Raw genomic sequence first — 24,796 nt, forward strand, 5'->3', positions numbered from 1 at the left:
AGAGTAGGCTGCAGATGTGGTTTCAATCCAGCATTGCTGTAGCTGTGGTGTAGGCCAGCATCTACAGTCTGATTCGACCCTTGGCCTGGGAACTTCATATGCTGTAGGTAGAGCCATAAAAAGGAAAAAAAAATGCATACAATGACCTCTATGTCAGAAAATGTCATTATTAATTAATTTTTAAAAGTGAAACATAATTTTGTCTCAATATATTACCACCTCAATGCTTCCTTATCCATGTACCAGATATTAAAAATCCAAATTTAAATGTCCACTTGATATAGCCACAACCTTCCTCCTAAATAAGTTAAATGTGCTGATCCCTATAAAACGACCCCAAATGGGATAAAAGCTGAGGGTATTGTAATTTTTAAAGCCTCCTGGACTATGAGAAAAGTTTCAGGGAGTTCCTGTTGTGGATCATTGAGTTAAAAATATGACTAGTATCCATGAGGATGTGGGTTCACTCCCCTGCTTCACTCAGTAGGTTAAGCATCCTGTGTTGCCATGAGCTGTGGGGTAGGTCACAGATGTGGCCTGGATCTGGTGTTGCTGTAACTGTGGTGTAGGCCAGCAGCTGCAGCTCTGATTTGACACCTAGCCTGAGAACGTCCATATGCTTCAGGCAGCCCTAAAAATAAATAAATAAGTAATATATATGTATATATACATATAAAGCAATGTTCCAAAAATGTCCTCATCTTTAAGGGAGAGCTGTAAACGGTCACAATTCTGCTTTGTCGGTTTATCTATCACTTGGGTAACTGTCTTGCCCTCTGAGATTGGAAATGTCACCCAAAAAGCAGAAGCTAAATGGACCAACCTTACGGTCCTGGTAACATGCTCGAGGTGGAAAAGGAAACCATGGGAGAAAAGTGACTAAAAAATATATCCCAAGAAAACTAATTTGAACCACATCTACAATTATAGGTATTACAAAGTGGAAGAATCTTGCTATTATAGGAAGACTCAGCAAGAAATATTTGGGATAAAATCAGGAATACAGGGTGCTCTAGAGACTGCTCCTGGGGCAGTAGTAGCAGTTTTCTGCCAGATTTAAGATGTTTCAAAACCCATTTGGAATAGATGCCAAATATACCATTCACAAAAATCTTTTTTTTCCTTTTGTCTTTTTTAGGGCTGCACCTGCGGCATATGGAGGTTCCCAGGCTGGGGATTTAATTGCAGCTGTAGCTGCTGGCCAATGCCACAGCCACAACAATGCAGGATCCCAGCCATGTTGGTGACCCGCACCAGAGCTCATGGTAACACAGGATCCTTAACCCACTGAAGGAGGCCAGGGAGCGAACTCGTGTCCTCATGGACACTAGTCAGGTTCATTAACCACTGAGCCACAATGGAAACTCCCAGAATTTTTTTTAATAAATGTTATTAGCATATAATTGATTAATCCATAATTCTTAACTTAAGGACAACACTGTTGCTCAAACCTTTCAGAGAGAAAAAGAGACAAAGACTCAACCTGGGGCAAAAAGGAAAAGCTAGTTACCAAAGGTAGTAGGCAAAATATTTTTTTTAAGTTGGGAATTTGTCAAATCTATGGACAAATAAGCTCAGCCAACGCTATGATAAATGTTAAGATAAAGATCAATTCCCACGATGATTTTCTAAACAGGTAGGGGAACAACCCACCCAACACTATCCCTGCACAGATGAGGGCAACCTGATTAGTGATCATATCTTTTTTTATTTTATTTTATTTTATTTTATTTTCCCACTGTACAGCAAAGGGATAAAGTTATCCTTACATATATACATTACAATTACATTTTTCCCCACCCATTGTTCTGTTGCAACATGAGTATCTAGACAAAGTTCTCAATGCTACTCAGCAGGATCTCCTTGTAAATCTATTCTAAATTGTGTCTGATAAGTCCAAACTCCCAATCCCTCCCACTCCCTCCCCCTCCCATCAGGCAGCCACAAGTCTTTTCTCCAAGTCCATGATTTTCTTTTCTGAGGAAATGTTCATTTGTGCTGGATATTAGATTCCAGTTATAAGTGATATCATATGGTATTTGTCTTTGTCTTTCTGGCTCACTTCACTCAGTATGAGAGTCTCTAGTTCCATCCATGTTGCTGCAAATGGCATTATGTCATTCTTTTTTTATGGCTGAGTAGTATTCCATTGTGTATATATGCCACTTTTTCCGAATCCAATCATCTGTTGATGGACATTTGGGTTGTTTCCATGCCCTGGCTATTGTGAACAGTGCTGCAATGAACATGCGGGTGCATGTGTCTCTTTTAAGTAGAGTTTTGTCCAGATATATGCCCAAGAGTGGGATTGTGGGGTCATATGGAAGTTCTATGTATAGATTTCTAAGGTATCTGCAAACTGTTCTCCATAGTGGCTGTACCAGTTTACCTTCCCAGCAACAGTGCAGGAGGGTTCCCTTTTCTCCACAGCCCCTCCAGCACTTGTTATTTGTGGACTTATGAATGATGGCCATTCTGACTGGTGTGAGGTGGTATCTCATGGTAGTTTTGATTTGCATTTCTCTTACTATCGTCAACATATATGCCCCAAATATAGGAGCACCCAGATACATACAACAAATATTAACAGACATAAAGGGAATTATTGATGGGAATACAATTATAGTAGGAGATCTTAATACCCCCCTCCCACCAATGGACAGATCCTCTAGACAGAAAACCAGTAAAGCAGCAGAGATCCTAAAGGAAACAATAGAAAAAGTTAGACTTAATTGATATCTTCAGGACACTACATCCAAAAAAATCAGAATACACATTCTTCTCAAATGCTCATGATCATTTCTATAGTTTCTACAACCCTTTGGTTAACATGACACTTAGGCTACCTTCCCACTAGGTGGCACTCAAGTCAAATAGTAGGTTAAGTCCAACTCAAATTTCACCCAGAAATTTTGTAGATGCGCTTGTCTTCAGAGAATGTTAATGGACTATGCATATTTTTAACTAAGTTGTGCTTCATCCTGGGAATGTACTTTGGGATCACACTAACCAATATTACCTTAAATTCATGACCTGGATCTCAGGTGAGTCTTTGATGCTGCTTGACCATCCCATTGAAATTCCAGGATCCACTTATTCTCTCACTGTTCTAAAGTGAGTAATGGACCATTAGGACTGTTAGTGATAAAGGACTACAGGAGTACTTCCACCTTTCCCTCTGTCTTTAAAATCCCAGTACTTCCTCTTCCTTTCTCAGTCTCAACCCATGACTTTACTTTCTACTTAAAGAAACCATGAAACAATTAGAAATCATTTGTACAAATTCACACCACCCTGTCTGTTCACCCCCAGGATCTATAACCACACAATCATCTTCCCCTGCCCCTCTCTACCTGTTATAGAATCCTGATTCCTGTAATCTATCTGTTCTACTGTCCAAAGTCACTGTCTCTTCTGTGTACCAGATCCCATTTCCTCCTGTCTATCTAAGGGCAGTGGTCTGATAATTCACTCCTCTCTCCCCTTAGCAAACTCTGCAGGACCTTTCCCATCACCATTGAACATCCTGTTGTTTCCTTCATCTTAAAATATCCTCCTTTTTATCCCCACCCCCTTCCCTGCTACTTTTCCATTAATTGCATCCCTACCATGTAAAATATGGTGGAAAAGTTTTCATATTACCTATATCTAATTCCCTTCCTCTCAGTTCTTCTTCAACCAATTCCAGCCAGTTTTCCCCAGCATTCCACTGTAACAAAAATTCTTGGCAATATAGCATATGACCTGCACATTGTTAAATCCATAGCTCCTTCCTCTATACACTTATTTCACTTGGTTTTCCATTGACCTTGGTTTCCTGATTGTCCTCCTGCTTTACACGTCACTCCACATTTTATTTTGTTGACTCTGTCTTTTTTCTCTGACTACTTAAGATTTCTGTACCCCAGGCTCAGTCTTAGGTGTCATTCTTTTGATCTGTCACTACACCCTGCTTCCATAATGCATCCCATCCTATAGCTCTGAATTATCACTGCTGAATATTTGCAAATTATATCAGCATCCAAGACCATGCTCCCTAACTCCAGACTCAACCTAACTGCCCATTGAAATCTCAACTTTGTTGTGTAGAAACACCTCAAATTTTAAATGTCAAAAAATGAACTGATTGCACTGCCATTCACCCTCGCCCCATCCCCACCACCATGTTCTTCTTCCAGAGAAGTCTTTCCTCAGTTAAAGACAAGTCCATCCTATCACTAGCTCAGGCCAAAAGCCTTTAGGTAACTCTTCCCTTTTGCCTTCATACCCGCATCTAATCTGACACAAAATTCTGCTGGTTCTACCTTCAAAATATGTACAAAATTCAACATTTCTTACTATCATTACCAAGTTGATCAGAGGAAGTCGTATTTGGTTCTCACCAAGATCATTCCCTAACTTGCCCCCCTGATTCTATCATTACTGCCCTTACCCCCACCCCCAGGTCACCCCGTAATTGAGCAGTCAGAGTAATCTTGTCACAGATAAGCCAAGTCTGTTCTTCTCTGATCAGAGCTTTCTAATGGGGCTCAGTTTCACTCTTACCAAAATGTTACACTTAAAATGCATAAGCAATGAGGTCCTACTGTACAGCCCAGGGAAATATATCCAATCTCTTGGGATAGAACATGATGGAAGGTAGTATGAGAAAAAGAATGTGCATATATACCTATAGCTGGGTCACTTTGCTGTACAGCAGAAATTGGCACAGCGTTTTAAATGAACTATACTCTAATTAAAAAACAACAACAACAAAAAGTGAATCCTTACCTCAACCTACCAGTCACTACATTCATAATGGGACATCATCTCCTGCTGCTCTCTGGCTTCCCACCTCACTTACCACCAGGTTACTGGTCCTTGAATCCACCAGACCCTGATCTTCGAGTGAATATCCTCATGGCTGACTCAGTATCTTCCAATATTTATTCAAACGTGATATCCTCCATGAAGACTGATCATTTAAAGTTTAAGACTGACTGCTTATCATTTCTAACTGAAGTTCCTGTTGTGGCTCAGTGGAAATGAATCTGGCTAGTATCCATGAGGACGCAGATTTGATCCCTGGCCTCGCTCAGTGGGTTAAGGATCCTGCGTTGCCGTGAGCTGTGCTGTAGTTTATGATGTGGGCTTGGATCCTGCGTTGCTGTGACTCTGGGGTAGGCCAGTGGCTGCAGCTCCAATTTGACCCCTAGCCTGTGAACCTCCATATGCCCCAGGTGTGGCCCTAAAAACATAGATAGATAAATTAATTAAAATAAAATAAAATTTCAAGCTGACCTTGCCCTGATAATCCTCATTCCATAGTCTACGTTTTACTTTCCCAAAGTTAGTCTAAACCTAATGAAACACACTATTTATAGGTTAGATAATTAATCCAGGTCTTTCACCTTAGATTCTCCTGGAATCTAAGCTCATGGGGGAAGGAATCTTTCTTTTTATGTTTGCTGTTTCATCTCAAGTGCCTGAAATATTCAGGCCCATAGGAGTTAATCAATACATACTTGTGGAACTAATGAAAATATTTCTAAGATGTGCAGAACCAAAGAATGAAAAACACTTGCTAGATTCAGATCTTTGGTTATATATTATGAATATAAATTAAACTGAAACAAATCTAGATGAGATGTGAATCCCCTACATATCTACAGAACATCTTTTTGAAATCTTTTCAAAACAGCTCATTGTATATAAATTGCTGTAAGTGCTATAAATATTTTAAATGATTGGTTACTCAGTAAGGTTGGAAAATTGACCCTTAGACAAAAATGAACATTTTATTAGTATATTTTTAGCAAAATGGCTTAGAATTCAGTGCTAGGCACAAAGGATGGAAACCATTCCAATTTCCAAAGAAACTTCGTTCTGTCTTCTTTTTTCCCCTTACCACTTTAGTAAAGCCTTTAAATGTCTCCCTGTGTGGAAAAAAAAAAAAAAAAAAGATTTTTTTTCCCAGTGAATAGCTGGAGTCCAAACTTTACACTTGCACTTAGCACTTTGCATTGGCTCTCTTGACCTCCAGCCCACTATCTTCATTTGGGAAGGTTGGGAAGGCTACAAGCCATGTTTAGATCTTGGTCTCTGGATATAAATTAGATCCTTCCCTTTACATGCTCTCCTGAGGGACTTGGAATATGATAGCCATGGCCAACTTCTTTTAGCTCTTGGCAACATATGAGCAAACCAAGCCTAGGGGAAGATGAGAAATTTGCTTTCTGCTCATTGTTCCACAGATGGAAAGTAGCAGTTAAACTCCTCCAACTCCTATTTTTAAACCTCACTTCACTGCTCTGTGTACTAAAATACAGCTTTTGGGAAGTGCAAGATCATTTTTGTCAATCCAACTCTAATTACACCTCCAATCATTAAAATAATTTGGCTAGTTAGTTCAAAAATTACAATAAAGTTGTTGCGCCACGTCATCCTCTATAACTTTGGGAAATAATGTTCCATCAGGAAAATGGCAAATTCCTGGCAAATCATCTGATAGTCCTGTCCTACCTGAGCCTGGCCTACGACCACAGCAGGTCAAGGGCCAGCACTGCAGAAGTGTTAAAAAATATTTAAATATCAAATAAGGAAATATTTAAATATCAAACTTATAAAAGGGAGTGTAAGTGAAAGACGGATTAATGGGGGAGGTGCTAAAATAGTTATGGATGAGAAATAAACAATAAAAAATGGCAAGAGCTGGAGTTCCCATGGTGGCTTAACAGGTTAAGAACCTGACTAGAATCCATGAGGATGCAAGTTCATTTCCTGGCCTTGCTCAGTGGATTAAGGATCTGTCATTGCCATGAACTCCAGCAGAGGTCACAGATTTGGCAAGGATCCCATGTTGCTGTGGCTGTGGTGTAGGCTGTCAGCTGCAGCTATGATTCAACCCCTAGCCCAGGAACTTCCATATGTCATGGGTACCACTCTAAAAAGCAAAATAATAATAATAATAATAATAATAATAATAATAATAATAATAATAATAATAATAATACATTTTTAAATGGCAACAGCAATCCAGGAAGTATCAGAACCCTAGGAGATAACGTATGTCATTTTGGCTACTCCAGAGTAGTGGATCTTCATAAGTTAAGAATTATTTCCAGGAACTAGGTCTTACTTTTCACTTACATTGCGAAACTGATCAAGGATACCAATTGCCACCAAAAACTACTTCAGTTTTAAAAATAAATTTTCCAGTGGGAAGGGAAAAAAAGCACTGCATCTCGAGAAGCATATGACTCTGTTGGGTAATACCACGTGTAGCCCATTCTGTAATTTAGGTACAGGTCACAATGCAGGAAACAATGATTAAATGGTTATACTGTGATCTAGATTTTTGCATATCAATCTGCCCCCAGGGATGGTCTTACCCCGAGAACACCCTATTATTGAAGTAGGTGGATGGAAATTCACTGGATTAGGGATTAACACCTGTCAGTGGAAAATCAGACACAAGAGGTGAACTAGAATGATGCAAGTCTGTGCCTTGTGACAGCTGCTCAGACCACTTATAGCCTGCGTCCATCACCTAACGGTGAAGGTTATAGCTGTAATGTAACTTCTCAGAAGCTGAGCAAAAATTATTTCTACTTTGACCTAAGACTAGATCAACCTCAACTAGAATTCAAAAAAGGACCTGAATGATTTGGTAAACACTGTACTTGGATGCTTTTTTAGCAACTGTCCTTAACTGGAGAGAATTTAAATCCTTTGGCAGGCCAGAAAGATGATGTTTTCATTAGGATTGTAAATATTTAAAGCTTCTGTTTTAAATTTCTTTTGGAAAGCAATGAAAACAGTTCTGCAAATTTGACCAAGAAGATGACTTTTACTTTATTTATATCCCAGATGGCTTGCCTCCACTGTTAGAAAAACCAAGTTGGAATAATTTCTCCTGGTTCTTGGACCCTCTAAAGTTACTTCATTAAATGAATCATGAGTTGGGTAAGACCTTTGATTAGACTTCAAATGACCCTTGAATCTCTCTTCATACAACTTTCTATTTTTGACTAACTCTAAGACTAAGCTCTAAGAACCCTATTTATTGTTTGGTCAATTATTTCATATGTATACTTGTGGTAGTTTCATGGAAGTATAGTATAGAATTCACTTTCAAAACATGGAAATAATTAATTGAATTAATTACAATGAAAAAGTACATATGCATCTATTATTCTTAAAGTACTTAAATAATTCACACTCACCATCTCATTGTTTATCTGTAAGCAGCTTATATTCTCTGGATTAGGAAATCTGAATTATGAATTTGAGTTTTGAGTTAGATTATTTTGCTTCATCTGCTTTCATAATCTTTTGAGCAAATTTTTAAAAATTGAGTGAATCTATCTTAGAAATGAAAATTGCTAAATAAAATAAACTATATATATTTTTAAACATGCTCATAGGTAACAAGAAAATGAGTGGATAATGTGTTGAGAAATACTTACCGGGAAATTCTCTGTTACCCTCCATTCCAATTTCACTTTTCTCTCTCTATCACTATATCTCTTTCTCTTTTCCTTTCTCACTCTCTCCCTCCCTCCTCTAACCCTCCTTTATCCCCCTCTTCCTTCCTGTGAGCTCACATGCGTTTCCCAGTCTTTTCCATTTTTTTCCCTTCTCTTTCTCCTTTTTCCTGTATCCCAAGACCTTTTCTTTCTTTCCTGCTATTGACCTCTAACCTCTGCTTTAAAAAAAACAAAAAACAAAAAAATCAAAAACTAAAGTACTATTTTTCTTAAGATGTCTTATATCTAGTTAATAATATATTGGATTGATGGCTTTAAGAATGAGAAGAACTTTCATATTTATCTGTGTCAAAACGTAAGTACTAAATTCCATTGTAAGTAGATCTACATACAGGAATGATTACAGCAACAGTGACAGTGATGGTGATGGTGCCAGTACTGGTGCTGGTGGTTGTAATGCTGCTGGTTTAGAGATGTTAACCAGGGAGGTAACTTAGGACCATCCCAGGAAAACATTAGGAGTTACCATAAACCTTTACTATTATTATTATTATTATTATTATTATTATTATTATTATTATTATTATTATTTTAATTACAACACCACTGTCACTTTCATTCTGCAAAGTTTTACTGGAGTTTGTTGCACTTGACTAACTTGTCCTCAGTTTTTTGAACAGAGAAAGGAACTGGGAAGATATTTGTATAAAGGAATTGCCCTTCAGGGATAAATCTAATTATTGAGTTGAATGCTCATAGAGTTCTATCAGCTACAAGTGCACCAACTATACCTTTAATTGACAATTCAAATGCAAGCACTAGAAGCATCTCGGTACTCAGATATTCACCAGAGAAATTATATATTTATGTATAAAACAGTATTGGGAAAGAGAAGCCACCATGTCAGGCTTCCTGGAATTCAAATTCAAGTTATGCTGCTCCCTAACTCTGTGACCTTAAGAAAGTGACAAACTCTATAATTAATAAATGCTAGTTGTTATTATTACCATCATTATTTTGAAACAGATATATTGAATGGACAAAAAATAATTCTCACTCTCTTTTATCTAGGAAACTAAGTGTTTGTTGAAACAACCAACAATGTTTGTTTTACAACATACAAGGTATTCTTTTGTTTTTTGTTTTTATTTCATTTTTATTTTATATTGGAATATAGTTGATTTACAACTACAATGCATTATTTTAAGGTATAAATTGTAGAAGGAACAAAACTCTCTGATACAATATTGGTGGGAATAAATATTTGAAAGGAGAATATACCAATACCTATTCAGTTTAAGATGTTTATATTCCTTGATTGTGCAATTCCATTGTAAAAATGCGTCTTGTGCTTGCGTATGTATTGTGCTTGTGTATATATTGTGTAGATGTATACACAAGCACAAAAAAAGATTTTTTAAAACTGAAGTATTGTTAAAATAGCAGAAAGTTGAAATAAAGTAAATCTTCATATACTGACGTGGAGTGATAGCAATGATAATTTTTTCATTAAAGTGTAAAGTACAACATATATGTGCACCTATTGTATAATTATACAAATTCCATATTTCTAAATGCAGATTTACACCTGGAGGAATAAATTGCATGGCTAAAATAATTACATGGCTCAAAAGAGTTCCAGAAATCAAAACTAGAACTAGCATATGTAACTCAATGCCTTTGCTCTCGATTTTACATTGTACAATGTCTCTTAAACCCACCTCTGGGCTTTTGCCCACGTTTTTCCTTTCTGCTGGGAAGAGCCCTAGTCTTCCTTTCTCTTAGCTATAGACTAACTTTAAGCATTAGGGCTTCTTTATTAATGTCTTTCTCTTTCATTTACCCACTTCACCTTGATTCTTTTTGTAATTATTTTAAATTTACCAGCCCTTCCCTTATTTAAGGAAATGTATCACATCTAACAAACTTTCAAAATGTTGTTTTCTACTTGAATAATTAAGGAAAAGTGAGGAAAGTAGACTGGCAAAGAAAAAGAAAAGCATTAATTGTAATCGCCCTGTCTTCACTTGAACAGCCTTCTTAACAAATAACTCCACTGACCAATGGTGAAAGGAAATATCAGAGATGCAGCTGATGGTGTGATTCAACACTGGATTGGAAGTTCAATATACTGTTTACGTCTTGGTTTTGGCTGAAGCGTATTGAGGAATATAAATGGTAAAAATAAAGGCCGGTCAATAGCATTGTTGTGCCTGGTTAATGGAGACATAGCAACCAGACTCTGAGAACAGATCTGCTCTCAAACCTGGAGGATGAGCTGTCACCTGTGTGGTATAACATGTTGCACCTTGCTTCCAGTTGATACAATGTATTGGATTGGATTGATACCAATGCATTCTTACTAATGTATTAAGAACTTTTATAAATGTGAAATAATAGCAATATTTAAACATGTCCCTATGGAAATAAAAGAAGCAGGAAATAAACCCAAAGCCATAATATACAGAAAAATTCTTTATGAGTAAGTGGAATCAACATTCAGGGTGGTGAAGGTGAAGGCAGGCATTGGGGAAAGGGTAGCATGCAGGATACCTGGTGATGGATTGGTTGAGAGAGGGAATGGACAAAGGCAATAAGAAAGCTTAGAACTTAGGTACGACCATAACATAACACACCTTACAACATAAGGTGTGATCAGGAAAAAAAAAAAAAAAAGGGTGTATATTGCTTTCCAAAGTTTCTTCCTGTGAATTACTTCCTTTGACCTTCACAGCAGTTCTGTGAGGCAGGAGGTAGGTATAGGTCAGAAAGCATAGGATTTAATTTAAGAGCACATAGCATTTAGTGTGCTTTGGAGTTAATCACATGCCTGCTAAGGAACTGCAAGGAAGTTACACAACTTCTCTAAGTTTCAGTGGATGCTTCAGAAAATCCACATGATCATAATATATCATTTAACTATTGGTGATTATTAGGTGAGAAAAAAACCCTGCACATTCCCCTCAAATAGTAAGCAATACACACGTAGCATCTATGCTTTCTCTATTCCTAATGGCACTGCTGCTGAAATTGAGGCTTGATAAGGCTGCGATTACTTACCTGTTAGCCAGTAAGCACCCTGGCTATGACTTGGAGAGCGGTTTGCTATGTCTTGATCCAGTAATATTTCGTGCAAACAGAAAGCCAGATAGGAAAGAAAAGGATGTGAGTCTGGCAGGAAGTGGATGGGATGACCGTGAAATAAATAGAGGGAGGAAAACCAAGGGATGAAGTTGAATAAGCAAAGGAGGTGATGTTACAGACTGGAGTTGAATGTCAGGCAGGAGTTACTCTAACTTCCAAGCCATAAGGGCAGATGGGGCATTAGGTAGAACTTAGAGCAGTGGTTTTCAATTTTTTTTTAACGTGAAATGAATCAACTCTCTTAGAAAATTTTGCCCAGAGGCATAAGCAGTGAATGCACTTATGAGGCGAATGTTTGGGTATGAAGAGGACAGAGTCCCTTCTATTACTACTTATCTAGTGAACCATCCTTACACTGCCAATGAGAAAACTGAGGCTTAGAGATTCCAGTGGCATGCCCATGTAACCAACTAGGTTAGTGACATGATGTGGAATAAAACCCACTATTCTTCTTCTGACTCCTGAACCAGTGATCCTTATATCTCACAGGGCTCTTACTAGAAAAATCTTAGCAATCCTTTTTTTTTTTTTTTTTTTTTGACTTTTCTAAGGCCGCACACATGGCATCTGGAAATTCCCAGCCTAGGGGTCGAATTAGAGCTGCACCTGCCAGCCTACACCACAGCCACAGCAATGCTGGATCTGAGCCATGTCTGTGACCTATACCACAGTTCACAGTAATGCCGGATCCTTAACCCACTGAGTGAGGCCAGGGATCGAACCCACATCTTCATGGGTCCTGACTGGGTTCGTTAACCACTTAGCCACGAAAGGACCTCCTTTTTTTTTTTTTCTTTTTATGGCTGAACCTGAGCCACGTGGAAGTTCCCAGACTAGGGGTTGAATAGGAGCTGCAGCTGCTAGCCTATGCCACAGACACAGCAACGTGGGTTCTGAGCCACATCTGCAACCTATGTCACAGCTGGCAGCAATGCCTGACCCTGAACCCTCTAAGTGAGGCCAGGGATTGAATCTGCATCCTCATGGATACTATGTTGGGTTCGTAACCCACTGAGCAACAGTGGGAACTCCAAATGGTCCTTCCGTAGTCACTTGTGGACACACTGCCTCTTGTGAAAAGGGTGGGCGTGAGGTGGAAGTGGGGTTGTTGAGTAGCTAGAGTGACCTCTCAGCATTTGCAGGGTATTATAGTCCAAATATCAATTTGAAGTTATACTGCTCACACAACTCCTAAGATGTGGCATTCAGCCTCTTCTTAAAAATCCCAAAAAGCATGAAGCATATTTTCATTGTAACCCTTTTCTAGGTTGCAGGACTAATTCTGAAATACCGCATAAATCTACTCTTTTTGAGTGGTGGAACATAGAAGTTAAGAATTGTGGCTCAGTGGTTAACGAACCCAACTAGTATCCATGAGGATAAGGGTTTGATCCCTGGCCTTGCTCAGTGGGTTAAGGATCTGGTATTGCCATGAGCTGTGGTGTAGGTCACAGACACGGCACAGATCCCATATTGCTGTGGCTGTGGTGTAGGCGTGCAGCTACAGGTCTGATTTGACCCCTAACCTGGGAACTTCCATATGCCTCAGGTGCAGCACTAAAAAGACAAAACGACAAAAAAAGAAAAAAAGAAAAAAGAAAAGAAAAGAATTTGAGCTGTGAGATCAAAACATCAGCTTCATAGCAAGCTAGGTATATAATCTTATGCAAGAGATTTAACTTTTTCCCAAGACCTCGATTTCTCTACTTGAAGATGGGAATAGTAATGATACCTACTTTACATGGTATCATGAGTTTTAAATAAGGTAATACGTATATTATACTTGGCACCTTGCAACATAGTTAGTGAACCTAAAAGCTAATTATTGAATTGTTGTCCCTACTATGTTTCAGAATATTTTGCTCCATTTAGGGAACAGAAGAAATGAAAGGAATGACTTGGGCTGATTCAGATTTGAGTCCATTATATTGTGGCCTGGGTCTGGCTGGATCGTCAAACCTTGGAATCTTCATTAATGAGAAATATATTAGTCAGGAATTATACAATCACTAGTTTTAGATGTATTTCAATAATTTAATATTTATGATAAAATACAGAATTACAAAAGAATTGTCATAGCACTTAAAAAAGAGCACAAAAAGAAGAAATAAGTTCATGTGTATTTGAAGATAAAATAGGAATGATACATTGTCATATACTTAGCATGGTGATTGGTAAATTATAAAATCACAGTATAATGACTAGAGAAAAAATATTGATGTTTGAGGGCACTGATATCTGGCGTCAGAAAATATGGTAAACATTTAGGCGTCACCACAGACTCACTGTGCAAACTTGGTAAAATTTCCTAAAATCTATGAGAATCAATTCCCTCAGTGATAAAAATAGTCAGTCATAGGATTATTCTAGTACCTGGAGTAAAGTAGATGCTCAGCAAATTGGCTATTAATGGTAACAGTAAAAGGGGGAAACCTATTTCCCTTGGAAGCACCATTTAAAGGGAGAGGCGGAAAGTCTTAGGGAGAAACTAGCATTAATTAAGGAGTTCTCTTTTAAGCTCTTTATTTTGCAGGTTATTAAAAGCCAAAGGATTGGATGATGAATACATGAAAAAAAAATCCCCTGAGATCCTGGAAATACATGAAGTGAAAGAATCACTAATTCTAAATCATACATTGCTTTTTCAGATTTTATAACTCGCAGTTGGTGCCCACACCACCACCAGTTTGCCAGGATACATAGCAAATCAAATCCACATGACAGAATTCATCCTTCTGGGCATTACAAAGAATCCAGAGCTGAGGAGACTACGCTCAGCTGTGTTTCTAATCATGTATGTGTTCACCATCTTGGGAAACCTTCTCATTGTGATAACCATGGTCAAAAGTCAGAGTCCGAGACCACCTATGTATGTTTTCCTAACCTCCTTGTCCCTTTTGGATGTCACTTTCTCTTCTGTCATTGCTCCCAAGATGATTGTGGGCTCCCTCTCAGAGAGCACTGTCATCTCCCTGGAAGGCTGCATGGCCCAGCTCTTCGAGGAGCACTTCTTTGGTGGCCTGGAGATCATCTTTCTCACTGTGATGGCCTATGACTGCTATGTGGCCATCTGTAAGCCCCTGCACTACATGACCATCATGAAGCCTTGAGTGTGCTGCCTGGTGCTGGCAGGGGCCTGCAGGGTGTATGTGGGGGGGTTGGCACCCATATAGTAATACAGCTTCTCTTCATGTATCAGATACCTTTCTGTGGTCACACTATCAGAGAGCACTTTACAGGTGATCTGTTTCCACTGTTGAACCTGGCCTGCATGGACACCCACCTCCTGGGCCTCTTAGTCATCCTCAACAGTGGGGTGATGTGTGGGGCCATCTTCCTTATCCTCATCTCCTCCTATGTGGTCATCCTCTGCTCCCTGAAGTCCTGCAGCTCTGAAGAGTGGGGTAAAGCCCTCTCCACCTGTGGCTCCCACCTCACAGTGGTTGTCATGTTCTTTGTTCCATGCATGTTCTTGTAGGTGAGACCTATGGCCATCTACCCCGTAGACAAGGCAATGGCTGTGTCCGATTCCATCATCACACCCATGTTAAATCCCTTGATTTCCCTGAGAAACACAGAGGTGAGAAATACCATGAGGAAACTGGATGAAACCAGGGAATTTGGTTGGCAAGTGACTGTCATGCTTAGAATACTGTGTGTTTCTGATAAGGAGAGATTCTTCTTTCAGAAATGTGTGAGAAATAAAACTGCTCATTCTCCATAAACAGCTGGAGGGTTTTCTTAAAAATATTCATCCGATTTATGATTTAGAGTGTTTACAAGGATTAGGATACTCTACTGTTTCATAACATTCTTTGGCTTCCCGTTGCCTATAGAAGCATCTTGCCTTGTCCTTAAATTACCTGATTAATCTTTCTATAGCACACCTCAAGCCCCTCACCTGCCCCTCACTATGCATTCGCCATGTTGAGATTTGTGATCTGTCCTTACAGATGTTAAAGACTTGTCTCACCACAGCACTGTTGCTTCCCTCTCTCTGAAAACCGACCCTAATCTTATTTGGTGGCTGTTTTTCTGTTACTTCTGTGTCATTACGGCAGACAACCTTCTCCATAACTCTATTCAATGATTCTTCTACTTTCCCCATCATTCTCCATATCAAAAACTTTTTCAAAAAAATTATAGTTGATTTATAGTGTTCTATCAATTTCTGCTGGACAGCATAGTAACCTATTTTCCATAAGGTTCTATCACCAAAGATTTGATATAGTCCCCTGTGCTGTGCAGTAGGACCTTCTTTCTTACCTACTCTGAATGTAATAGTTTTCATCTACAAACATCTTCATTTTATCAACAATGACCAAAAGTAAAATTGCTTTTTGTGATTAGCATTTGCGTTTTGTTACCTTCCATCTCTCTCCAGAGGGGACATCTGTGAAGGAAGGAGTTTTATTTTTGCTTGGCACATGTTCAATTTTCAATAAATACCTGGTGAATGATTATAGGCTACAAGAGTCTTTCTTTCGCAAATCACCAGATTCAAATGGTTGGAGGAAAAGAGGAAATAATCAATTAAGTCAAAATTAAATAATATAGGAGTTCCTCCATGGCACAGCAGGTTAAAGTTCTGGTGTTGTCATTGCAGCAGTTGAAGTTTCTCCTGTGGTACACGTTTGATCTCTGTCCTATGAATTTCCACATGCCTCAGATGTGGCCAAATATAAATAAATAAATAAATAAATAAATAATTTGGAGTTCCTGTTGTGGCTCAGTGGTAATGAACCGGACTAGTATCCATGATGATGCAAGTTTGATACGTGGCCTCGCTCAGTGGTTTCAGGATCTGGCATCGCTGTGGCTGTGGTGTAGGCTGGCAGCTGCAGCTCCCATTTGACCCCTAACCTGGGACTTACATATGCCACAAGTGCAACCCTAAAAAAAAGAAACAAATAATCAAAACAAAACAAAAAGGCAGAATATGATTTTTAGAGCAGAGTTAATGCAAGTGGAGGGCTGTGATTATTCCATGGAAGGTACTTCATGCTGGGTAGTTGGGGAAAGATTCTATTAGCAGGTAATATTTCAGCACAGTTTTACTTTTATTGAGATGACCTTAGCAAAATTGTGAAATATATTGACAAGTATGTTTAACACCAAGGAGCACCAATAAGTGGCAAAACTGTTCACAAGGAAACAGTCATGTGAAGATCAGTGGGATGAAGATTCTAGAGAGAGAAAATTCTAATGCAAGGAATACTATGGTATTTTCAACGAAACATAGAAAACAAAAATGAATAGAACATAACAATCCATGTAGAGAGTGGTAAGAAGCAAAATAAGTGTATACAGATCTCTGATTCATGCAAGGCTAATACTTCTATCCTCTCTGAAACCCTGAAGAATATATGTTGTTATTTGCTCTTAAAAATGAGCCAAAGACTATGATGAGTTCCTGTCGTGGCTCAGTGGTTAACGAATCCAATAAGGAACCACGAGTTTGTGGGTTTGATCCCTGGCCTTGCTCAGTGGGTTAAGGATCCAGCGTTGCTGTGAGCTGTCCTGTAGGTCGCAGACACGGCTTGGAACTGGCATTGCTGTGGCTGTGGCATAGGCCAGCAGCTCCAGCTCCAGTTAGACCCCTGGCCTGGGAACCTCCATATGCCACGGAGTGGCTCTAGAAAAGGCGAAAAGACAAAAAGCAAAACAAAACAAAACAAAACAAAAACAAAATCTAAGATGCTTTAGTAACACAGATTGACTCTAACTTTTGTGCTACAGAGATGGGAACATGGTGTGAAAAGGTTTTGTAGTTTGCTTTAAGTCATCTTTTAATTTTCAATTATAGCAGAAATTTCACAATACCATTTAAAATTGTTTGAGTAGAGGACTTTTCTTAAATCTACATTTCTCTTTTTTTCCATATATAATTAAGGAAGACTAAATCCATAATACTATGATTACTAGGGTCTTTAGAAAACCCTTAGGATGATCTCTTTTTAATTATAATTACTTAATATTAGTATGAGAAAGGACCTTGGAGTGAAGTCCTTGACTTCGCTTTTTTTTTCTTTTTTTTTTTCTTTTTAGGGCCTCACCTGTGGCATATGGAAGTTACTGGGCCAAGGGTCCAATCAGAACTGCAGCGCCTACACCAGAGCCACAGCAACACTGGACCTGAACCATATCTTTGTATTACACAGCAGCTTACAGCAATGCTGGATTCCTAACCCATTGAGTTAATTCTGGGATGGAACCACATCTTCATGGACACTATGTCTGGTTCTAAACCCACTGAGCTGCAACAGTAACTACAGTATTTATTTAATACCTGAGGTAATAACTTGATAAAGATCAATAAAAAATAGGTAATGCTAGCTTAGTATGATATTACTGCATTGTAGAGAGACTTTATAGCTCTGTCATTCTATAATTTAGGGTCATCTGCCTGTTTACTCACATCTCTTTGAAAGATGCATACAATTAGATCTCAGATAACAGGGTACCTCTATTTCTTATTGAATACATCTTAGCAGGTACATTCTGATCATTTTTTAAATAAACTGCTTTCTGATACAACTTTGGCTTACTGATATTTGTTGCCAGGTTTTGCTAGTAATAAAATAATACTGTTAAAAAGTCATTTTTAAGGAATGCCAAAACAGAATTTGATAAAATTTAGTCTGGAAAAAGAGCAAACTAAAAGTAAAGTGAAATTCTTTACTCGATGAAAGGATATGTTTCAAAAAAACCTAAGCACCATGGCATCGATGCAGAGATCAGAGTTCAGGGTGGCTGAAGAGGCTACAGTCTGAGAAGCAGAGCATTGAAACAGAAGAAGCTGGGCAGAGAAAAAGTCCTGAAGTTTTCAAAGTGTCCTGTGTGATCTAAATCAGTTGCTCAGTTTTAAATTGTGTATTGCAGGGTGAAATTCCATAATATAAAGAACAGACATAAAAACAACTTTTTTTTTTTTTTTTTTTTTTTTTTTTTGCTTTTTAGGGCCACATCTATAGCATATGGACATTTTCAGGCTAGGGGTTGAATTGGACCTATAGCTGCCAAGGTATGGCCACAAGCCACAGCAACACTGGATCCGAGCCACTTCGCCAGTCTACACCACATCTCATGACAACACTGGATCCTTAACCCACTGAGCAAGGCCAGGGATTGAACCCCCATCCTCATGGATCCTAGTCAGGTTCATTTCTGCTGAGCCACAACAGCAACTCCTTTTTTGGGGGTGGGTGGGGTTTGCCCTCATCATGAGGAAGTTCCCCAGCCAGGGATTGAACCCATGCCACAGCAGCAACCAGAGACACGGAGGTGACAATGCTGGACCCTTAACACACTGAGCCATGAGGAACTCCTGAAAAACTTGTTTCCCATTCACCCTACATGTTCCTCACAATTTGGGCCTTTGCTTCACACACTCAGGGACAAAACTCTACCCTATTGTAACTGAATGGATAGCAACTTTAGTTACTGAATGAAGAAGGGGAGGGAAACTGGAGATTTGGGCACATTTGCTCTCATGCCTCAGCCTCAAGGTGGCACTCATCCTACACTCACATTTCTTGAGCCTGGTATTCTAAGATTTATCTGAAACATCTACAGAGGCCAGGCAGCTAAGTTCTAAAAGAGTTACCCTGGACTGAAAGGAAGCTGGAAAATGTAGTAAAGCAAATGAAACATTTCCTGTGAGTTACCGTCTCCAGTATAAACTGTCAATGAAGTGCTAAATCTGTGTTCTTCTCATTCCCAAATTTGAACTGTTTCAACCAATTCCTCTAAGCCATATAATTTCAGAAGGTCATCTCAGTTGTTTCATGGAGATGATCCCTGTTTTTTGACATTTAAAAGTTTCTCAAAGAGTGTTTTCAATTTTTTAACTTATTTAAATGATACTGATTATGTGTGTTGTGCCCAAATAAATATTAGTGATACAGAGAGATTAAGTAACTTGCTTAAGACAAATTGCTAAGCCTAGTTCCACACACAGTCTGTCTCTAGCCTCATAAATTTCTTTCTACCAAAACCCCGAGGACCAGAAATGTAAAACCAATGGAAAAAGTTCACAAATGTATTAAATTTAATATAAAGTGATACATTAGTGAAAAGGAATTTACAGATATTAGATGGGAGTAGATAAAGAGCCTTTAGTCAAGCTTTTTGGGTCAGTGGAGACTTCCTGGAAGAGATGACATTAAAGAGGGTGTCTTAAAACATGAGTAAGATGTTTCCAAATTAAGCAAAGTACAGGACATTCCAGGCAATGGGATCAGCATGAGAAAATGTGTGAGGCATAAGGCACTATGTTATATGCACTGATAGGGAGTAACTCAATTAAATTATATCAAAACATTTAAAAGTACCTGGTACATGGTCCACATTTGGGGGGAGAATATATTGTGAATGCATTTATTAGGCTCCCTTGCAAATTTGCAGTCCATTCCCATTCTAACTCTAGGCATTCCTTGTGATTCACTTTGATTCAGAATATGCTGTGAACAAAGTGCCAGTTCTGAGCCTATGCCTCAAGAGGCCCTGTTAGAACCCTCTGCCCTGAAAACAAGCCCAGATCTGTGTGCTGGATGACAGACCACAAGGAAGAGAGTGCCTTTTTCCCAGTCAAGATCCCATTAAGTCAGACTATGGCTGGGTGAACCTCAAACACATGAGAGATCCAAACGAGCGCACAGAGCCATCTACCAACCGGAAGCTGACAACAGATGTATAAATGTTCTCAGCTGAAAGTAGAAGTACAATGCAGCTCATCCTTAGACCAATAAACAACAACAAATATTTTTCTTGCCACCGATTTACATGGTTGTTATGAAGCAATGGCTAACAGAGACAGGATTTAATGATGATTGCTATCATTATCATTGGTTTTGAGTAACTATGGATTTATAGAAAATACATTGTACATCAAAACGCTATAGAAAATTGTGGTGGAGAGATGCATCCTGGCAGTCATGGAGTGCTGAGTTAATGATCTCAGATTGAGTACCTCAAACAATCGGTTGAAGTCCCCATGAGATGTATAAGTGGAGACATCCAACAGGATGGAGATCTAGATTTTGTGAACATAAGTATAGATGTTAACTGAAAAGAGGAGGGTAGATGAAATTTCCTAGGTAAAGCATGTGACAAGATTGGAAGAGTGAGCAAAGGATTAGAACCCAGGTTTATATTGACCTCTTTTTCCCATTTTTAAAAATTTTATTGAAATATAGTTTTACAATGTTGTGTTCATTTCTGCTGTACCACAATGTGATTCAGCCATACCCATATACATATATCTTCTGTTTTTTTTTTTTGTTGTTTGTTTTTTTTGTCTTTTCTAGGGCTGCACCCAAGGCATATGGAGGTTCCCAGGCTAGGGGTCGAATCGGAGCTATAGCTGCCAGCCTACACCACAGCCATAGCAACAAAGGATCCGAGCCACATCTGCAACCTACACCACAGCTCACCACAACACCAGATCCTTAACCCACTGAACAAGGCCAGAGATTGAACCCGCAACCTCATGGTTCCTAGTCGGATTCATTAACCACTGAGCCATGACGGGAACTCCAACATATAACTTCTTTTAAAGACTGTAATTTATAGCGAAAGAGACAATACCAAGAAGTCAGATTAGAGAAGTACCAAGATAATCAAGAAATCAGGAGCAGAATTATGGAAAAGAAAGTGGGATTTCACTGGAAAAAGATGATTTGCAAAAAGGTTTAAATCCAATGTCCTTCCATTCCACCTTGAAATTACAAGAGACATTGGAAATAACAAAAATCTTTCATAAGGGCTGGAACCATGAAAAGAACACTTACTTATATATTTGACAACTTTAAGGAAGGCCTTAGATGTAGGTCTCTGAAAGACTGTCTCCATGACTCTCTTCTTCAACTTTATATCCACCAGTCATGGAATCTAGTATGTGATTAATAAACAATTGGTTGAAAGAAGGAGAAAAAAGAAATTAAGGAAGAAAGGAGGGAAGAAGGGAAGGAGGGAGGGGAAAATGAAATAAAGAGAAAAAGAAGAATGGAAGGAAGGAAAGGAGGGAGGGAAGCTATAGACAAAATCAAACTGGAAATGATTTGCGTAACAATAACTAATGAACTTGCCTGAGAAAGGATTGTGATGTTCCATGAAATCTATGGAAGATATCTGACTGAGTGACACTAATGCCTCTAATTTGGCAGAGATGAAAGTGATGAGATCATGGAAACCTCCAGTAGGAATGCTTTTCTCTGCCCTAGCCAGAGTATTCAGAGTAACTCTGAGAGACTCTAACTGAATGCTAATAGTATCAAAATGTTTCCCAATGGAGAGTGAATTTTCCATGGCATGGTATAGAACTGCATCAATAAGAATTAATTCTGCCTAAAGGGGACATCCAAAGCTGCCACACACTTGTGTGTACTTGGGCCCTCCATCCAAGGAATTTTTACATCAAAGTATCCAAGATGTTTGTATTTATTACTGAAATGTTTTTCTTTTTTTTTTTTGTCTTTCTTCTAGGGCCACACCTGCGGTATATGGAAGTTCCTAGGCTAGGGGTCTAATTGGAGCTGTAGCCACTGGCCTGCGCCAGAGTCACAGCAATGTGGGATCCAAGCTGCATCTTTGACCTGCACCACAGCTCATGGCAATGCCGGATCCCCAATCCACTGAGCTAGGCCAGGGATCAAACCAGCAACCTCATGGTTCCTAGTCTGATTCATTAACCCCTGAGCCACAACAGGAACTCCAATTACTGCAGTGTTTTGACAGATGGCAGGGAAGGGTCTTGTAAACACTTAGTGTGCCATGGCAATTTGCTATGTGGAAGTAAAGTGTCTTGATGGCAGACCCGGCATTTCCAAATTATGCAAAGTCACTATATGAACAGGAGGCAGGCATGGGAGTGTCTGCTGCCTTGGGTACCTCATAAAGCAGTTGTGAAAATGGGTAAAGCAGAGTGATCAATCTCTGGTATGGATGCTTTTGGTTTTGTATGTTGTGCAGTAAATATATTTCCTTTCTTTTTTCTTTGCAATACTAGACCCCACATGCTCACTCCCACTCTCAGACCATGAAGTTTAATTGGTATCTCCACCCAGGCTCCAAAGGTAAATGTGATATACACTTAGAAAAGCAGAGCAGCATACTGGCCCTAGATACTTAAGGCATACATCAAAGGAATGATTTCAAAGAGCCCAGACTCTTACATCTCTCCATAGAAAGAGGAGTGCTAAAGTTGTTGAGATGCCTGGATTTCTTTAATTTTTTTTCTTTTTCCTTTTTTACATATAGCTGATTTACAGTGTTCTGTCAATTTTCTACTGCACAGCAAGGTGACCCAGTTATACATACATGTATACTTTCTTTTTTCTCACATTATCATGCTCCATCACAAGTGACCAGACATAGTTCCAGTGCTATACTTTGTTAAGAGTGACAGTTTGCTGTTCATACTACCTGGGTTTTTGTTGTTGTTTATTTGTTTGTTTTGAAAAACTCCTGAATACTCTGGCTCTTTACTTCCTTCTTCAGAGCAGTCTCGCTATCTTCTAGACTTAAGTCCTCAGTTCTGTTCACCAAATAAAACGTAATTCTCAACTCTGAGATTGTGCTCTTTTTTTTTTTTTCTTCAGTTGACATTGTACTTTCCTCTTTCTTCATTATTCCTTCTAAAGTCATTCTCCACCCAATTCACTTGGTCATTTTCCCTGTTTATAAATAATTGTACAATTTTTTGTCCATATAATGTATGTTTTATGTGAGTCCAAAAAAATAGTTCTCTACTTGGAATAATGTACAATCACTTTCTAAAAGAAGACAAATCCTCTTGAATTCCAGTGTTAATACAAATATTTATGAATTAACATTTCTCAAGTAAAAAAAAAGTTAAAACTGAAATTGACTAGACCAATAGATATGCAATTAGAAACCTCACTCAAATGACTCTATGCCTGTCTTCAAACCAAAGGAATTAATAAAAATAAGCATCCTACAACTACACAAAGGATATAATCTAATCAGATTATAAAGTGGGAGACTGGTTTGTGAGACAACCTTGGAGAAAGTCGCTGTAGAGATATGCCCTGTCTTTATCCCATACTTTGTGTGTGTGTGAATTTATGTGTGTGTTTGTGCATGTGCATGCAGTTGAGTGTAACTCTGAGAGCCTAGCATGAGGTCCTCAATATTGGTGGCACAGGGACTGAGATCAAAAAAGTCTAGACAGGAAGGAGACTCGTGGAATCAGGCTAGTGTGGGTCAACGATGTCAGGATAGGTTAACAGTCTTTCTGCATTAATAGTGTTCCTTAGGGCAGAGATGCATGGATGTTTCCCCACAGACGGCCTTCGTGGAGACTCACAAGGCATTTTTTTTTTTAGGGCCATATTCGCTGCATATGGAGGTTCCCAGGCTAGGGGTCCAATCAGAGGTACAGCTGCCGGCCTACACTACAGCCACTGCAACACAGGATCCAAGCCATGTCTACAATCTACACCATAGCTCACAGCAATTCCAGAGTCCTAACCCACTGAGCAAGGCCAGGGATCAAACCTGCAACCTCATGGTTCCTAGTCGGATTGTTTCCACTGCCCCATGACAGGAACTCCTTTCTTTTTCTTTCTTTTTTTTTTTTTTTTTTTTAGGGCATAGATGATTTTTTGAAGGACCAAACCAATAGAGTCACATAAAAGAGTGCAGAATTTTTAAAGTAATCCCTGGCTTTCTAAGGGCTAAGCATGGAGTCACTAATGATTATAAGTAATAGACATTTCCTCCTATGTCAAGAATACCAGGAAGAGAGGACCTAGAAAAAGTCACCAAAAGGAAAGAAAATAAAAAGTTTTCAACATCCTTCAAGCCAGAGACAGTAAGCCAGGTTGTTAAGACACCAGGTCAATAAACTTTGTGTCTGTTGGCTATTTTTATAATTAGCCCTTGTCTAAAATCTAAGTGAAACTGGGTTCTGTATTACCTATTAAGGAAAATAAAATCCTTGGGTTTTCATCTAGGCACAGACAAAAAATAAAATTTCCCCAATCTATTAAACTCAAGAAAAGCCAGTCAGAGATAAGAGTTAAAGTTGTATTTGGATTATATCTTTGTTACTTAAGAACTAATTACACTTAAATGTAATCTGTATAGGACCAGATTCAAATACTTTAAAAATAGAACTATTAGATATAAAGTTAGAAAAATCAGGAGTGTTTATTTGGAGG

At 38.8% G+C, this 24,796-nt stretch overlaps 1 pseudogene; it reads left to right on the forward strand.

The window, feature by feature from the left end:
- Positions 1-11,480: 11,480 nt before the first annotated feature.
- Positions 11,481-15,247, forward strand: LOC110258735 (annotated as a pseudogene).
- Positions 15,248-24,796: the final 9,549 nt, after the last annotated feature.

This window comes from Sus scrofa, unplaced genomic scaffold (genome assembly GCF_000003025.6).
Source record: "Sus scrofa isolate TJ Tabasco breed Duroc unplaced genomic scaffold, Sscrofa11.1 Contig40, whole genome shotgun sequence".
In the NCBI taxonomy this organism is placed as follows: Eukaryota; Metazoa; Chordata; class Mammalia; order Artiodactyla; family Suidae; genus Sus; species Sus scrofa.